General features: G+C 39.3%; 1 long non-coding RNA gene across 1 annotated transcript; it reads right to left on the bottom strand.

Annotated features, from left to right (window-relative positions):
• Positions 1-1,541: 1,541 nt before the first annotated feature.
• LOC131520618 (uncharacterized) lies at positions 1,542-4,979 on the bottom strand. The gene is made up of 3 exons (XR_009266102.1): positions 3,171-4,979; positions 1,873-1,937; positions 1,542-1,781 (listed from the first exon to the last, which is right to left on the bottom strand). It is a non-coding gene; the product is annotated as an uncharacterized LOC131520618 (long non-coding RNA).
• Between the last annotated feature and the right edge of the window lie 38 nt (positions 4,980-5,017).

The following is a 5,017-nucleotide window of genomic DNA, read 5'->3' as shown; positions in this document are numbered from 1 at the left end:
TACTTTGGGTCTGTTTCGCCTGCATACCACACATTGAGTTTGCGTGCAGCAGAATTAGCGTTAATAATCCAGAACCTTTTACGGAGTTCAGAAAGAATGTGATTTCTTCCTATATGTCCCAAAGTTTTAGACAGTGCTTTAGACAGACGTCCTCCTACCCTAAGAACTCCATGCTTCAACACTGGATCAAGTCGGCATAAAGTACTTGACTTCTTAATGTTGGTATGTACACTTGAGATCTCTTCTGAATAATGACTTGCTTGAACATACTGAATTATGGACAGTTCAGCCATCTTCAAATCCGAAATGCTTACCTTCTGTCCACCCAGTAAAGCCTTGCTACGTTCCACATTTTGCTTGAAAACCTTTTCCATATTCTGAGTTACTAAATTGGTGTTGATTTTTGAACTTAGTCCTTTTCTGTTAAGTACCAAACACTTCAAGGTTTCTTTAAGCTTCAGATACCAGGCCACTGAGACTTTGAGCTTAATCCAGCTTGAAAAATATAACATGAGCTTGTCTGTAGGCTTGGTACCACCCTGGATGATCACATTCATGGTTGAGCTTCTTTTAACCTCTGGATCATCCTCAGAAAGTGAATGGGCTTTTATGTGGATTAATGGCCAGTCAAGATTTGTTCTCCATAGGAAATCTGGACCATGGATCCATCTTGTGTTCTGAAGAAACCTTTTAGTCCTCTGTCCTCTTGAGGCTTCATCAGCAGGATTTAATTTGGTGCCTACAAATTTCCATTGTGTAGGTTCTGTTGTTTCTCTTATAAACGACACTCTGTTCGCCACAAAGGTATGGAACCTAGTATGTTCATTGGATATATATTTTAGTACCGATTCACTATCGGTCCAAAATATTGATGTTTCTAAATCCAGCTGTAATTCTGACCTGAGAACTTTGTCCACCTTAGTGGCTAGAACTGCAGCAGCTAACTCCAAAAGCTGACATGTACAGCATTCCTCTCATTTACGAGTCTCAGATAGCTTACAGAACCATAGGCTAACTCACTAGCGTCAGCAAAGTGATGAAATTGTGCCTGTGCATAGTTGCTAAAACGCTTGGGTTTTATACATCTGCTGAATTGGAAGTTTGTTATTTGCTTAAGCTCCTCTTTCCATACAATCCATTTATCACTTGAAGACTGAGGTATCTCTTCATCCCATCCGACGTTCCTTCTGCACAGGTATTGTAATAATAGTTTGACAGGAAAGATGAAAGGAGCAAGGAACCCCAAAGGGTCATACACTGTTTGACATTTCAAAGGGTTTTTACAGTAACTTACTGGCAACACTGTTGCCAGTAAGCTACTGTAATTAAGACTTACAGTAGCAAACTGTATTTGATTTATCAGTATACTACTATGATTCATTCATTTTAATATAGATTTCATTAGATTTTATCATTTTTATATAGAATTCATTTTATTTTTACTCTACATAGGTACTACTGGCATTCAATTAAAACAGACACAATAATTACAAAATATCAAATTCTTTATTTAAAACATTGCATGTATAACACATAAAAATACAGTCTTCCAATTCTGGAACAGTGCATCTTCACCATTTCTCCTGTCTTAGGACGTTTTGCAGTGCATTATGTTGTGTCCTCTGGATTTATCCTCACAAAGAATCTTTAGGCAACCGAAACAAAATGGGGAAAAAAGACAAACAGCCAAAGAATACATAGCCGTCTGCAAAACCCAGGTGCTGCTCCAAAACGTGGCCACCATCTTTGCTCACCATCCACTTTGACAGAAATTGTCTTCTCTGAAAAACAAGTGGAAGAAATAGCACACTTTTAAAAGGCAAACCTCATATAGAATACACAAATCTCTCAAAACCATAGTTGTTCTCTTACCATGAATTATCAGTCTCAGGGTGGCTGGCCTGCTCATGTCTTTCTTGATGCTCCATTGCAGTTGCCTTTAAAACACAAATACAAAAAAAAAAATGCAGTAAATCTTAAATTCCATTAAAAACTATAACAAACTAATTCTAAAACTAGAAAGGCAGCTAGCCATAAAACTAGTTTAACCTAGCTAACATACGCTTTTATTTTCTCAGGCTACTGGCCAACATTAACTACTAACACCTGAACTAAATTTCACATTAGTTAACCTAATGTTAATATAAGATAAGCGTTGCTCGTTAAAACCTATTTTAATTCGGTAACTTAACCCTTTCGCACGTGAGTTTAAAATATTCTAGCTGAGCCCCAGGCGTGAGTTTTTTTAGGCGACCGTTATTTTAGAACTTATAGCCTTATTGTTTCCATGGCGACGCGTCATGCTTGTCATGTGACACACCGCAGCCGTAATAGCGCTGTATGACACATGGATTGCTTTTATTTCGTTTTTCCTTTTTTTATTATTAATATTCACAAACATACTCGCTATATTATTAAATATCTGATATTCCAATTCTGAAATATGTGCAAGTAAATGTGTTTGGTTGTTTAAACACGTTTATAATGATCGTGTTAGTTGATCTATACCGGGTGATTGGCGCCGCCATGTTTGCTCGCGCTGAATCCAGCTGTGGGATTTACAACACGTAAATTCATCCTCTCCTCCCGAAACACGTTAAAATAAGTCTCCAGTAAACTGGGAGAAGAGCAGAGTAAACTTTATTGTTACCTACACTATGTGTATATGATATCAATAAAACATGTCGTCAGATTATATTTGTAAGGATCATTATTGCTGCTTCCATAGACATCAGCGCATATTTTACAAACTATAAATGTATGGCTTTGCTAGTACTTATGTGTATTTAAATGTCTCAAATCTTAAATAAGCATTATATGGTTGAAAACACTGAATAAGTTATAATATTCCAAGCGCTCGCGCGTCTGATCTGGCTCCGCGCCAGAAAGCAGATTTGAATTTCAGCAGTTGATGACGTGACTCACTGAAAGTTCTAATCACACCGGTGTGATCGTACGCTCCAGGGACCAGCCAAGACTGATCACACCGGTGTGATCGTACACGTTAAAGGGTTAATTCAATAAGCTGACAAAAGTCGTTTGAAACGACAGCGCAGTTTACCATAGTAAAGTTCTGTAACCGCCATGTTGACGAGTAAATGTTACTATGGGTTAAACTGGTGTTCAAAAACCTGACACAAACACACAGACAAACGTACATATATTTTTACCTTGCTTGCTGGTCTTATTCTCTCGTAAAGTGCATCGACACACAGCGTAGATGTTCTCCGGAGCTCTTCCACTCTCGCGGGTTCATCCCCGGGAAAAACCTGCGGCGCTGCCCGCTGCTTCCGTGTCTTCCTCGGACGCGAGTGGCGCGGCGAGGTGCGACTCGATAAAAAACAATATAGAACCCATTATATATATTATCTACAGTGGATGCGGACAGTAATGTGATGCCCCGGTATATTTCTGATGTACAGATGTACTCCAAGCGCTCGCGCTGTTTCTGACACGAAGTACAAACGGATTTTCCAATCATTAGAAGCGATGTAACACATCCAGTGTAGTCAGTCCCAAGCTGTTGCGGCGTTGTAGACACGGTGTAGGGCAAATTGTGTCCAAATGTAAGAAATGAGGAAAATAAAACGACCTCAGTATAATGGCGCCAAAGAGACTGTTACAGTAGTATACAGCAATTTTAAAAAATACAGTAAGTCTCTGTATGTGGGGTCTGACGTCACAGAAAATTCCCATGATGCAAAGGGTATTACAGTTATTTACTGTAAAGGGAATTTGCAGTATTATACTGGGTGATATACAGTAAATAACTGTGGAAATTACAGAAATGTCTAACAGTGTAGATAGAACTCACAGCAGACAGTATACCTCTTCTGGTATGTGGCTGTGGCTTGTTAGTAACATCAAAGGTGAAATTATCTTCTTCCACACACCACTGAACTCCTAGTGCTCTTCCTGTTGGAAGTTTATCTCTGTCCAAATCTAACTTGCCAACCTCTTTTGCTCGGTCAGACTCTGGAATGCTAGATAACGCTGAACGACTGTTGGTTATCTATTTAGCTAGGTGAAAACCTCCTCTTTCACAAGCAGCTGTTACTTCCTGGATAAGCAAAATTGCTTCTTCTTCTGTGGATACAGACATCAGACAGTCATCAACATAAAAGTTAGTCAAAATTGTGTCAATTACTTTAGACCTAAAATGTTGTCTACTGTCCTCAGCAGTTCTTCTGAGAGCATAGCTTGCACAACTGGAAGAAGATACAGCTCCAAAAATGTGAACGGTCCTGATTTTTAAAGGGAAGTTTGAGGCTATAATGTCCATCCACTATTTTGGCAGACTCATCAACAATTTTTATGAATTACTTATCTTCCCTAGACATCTCCCTTTTCTCATCATATGTTTTCTCGTTGAACTCAGTATTATACTGGGCTATCATTAGGTCATGCAAATTGACCAGCGATAAACGGTTGACATTGACTGTGGTGCATCCATTATCTCCTCCTCTTAATGGGCCGTTAACCACCCAACCAAGCAAGGTCCTCACAGCATATCTCCCTGGCTGTTGATTATTTCCCAGTGTTCTAATAATTTAGAGGCATTAGTGCCAATTAACAGGCCAATATCTGCTTCTATGGTGGGAAGTAAAACTCCTTTTAAGTAAAGCCATTTGGATACTTCATTCTGAGTAGGGATGTTGTGCTTATTAACAGGCATGGAGTTTTGTGTGTATACATCTGGAAGGGCAATGCAATTGCTCATGTAGTGCACTCACCTCCAAACCAGACACCACATTACTGACCATCATCTTCTCTTGATTCATCGTTCGCAACAGAATGTTGGTCCTTTTTCCAGTCATATCAAGTTGATTCATGAGGTCTGTAGTGCAAAATCTGGCAGAACTGCCGGGGTCCAGAAATGCATACGTCTGCACTATTTTATTTCCATTGTTCGCCTTGATCTTCACTGGCACAATTGATAGAACACTTGGCTAGCATATATGGCTAGCATATTTGGAGTTTGTGATCTTTCCATGGACACACTAGTGGCAAAACTGCT

Source organism: Onychostoma macrolepis, chromosome 15, assembly GCF_012432095.1.
Source record: "Onychostoma macrolepis isolate SWU-2019 chromosome 15, ASM1243209v1, whole genome shotgun sequence".
Lineage (NCBI taxonomy): Eukaryota > Metazoa > Chordata > Actinopteri > Cypriniformes > Cyprinidae > Onychostoma > Onychostoma macrolepis.
The sequence above is the reverse complement of the archived record's forward strand: the minus strand, read 5'-3'. Positions and strand labels throughout refer to the sequence as shown.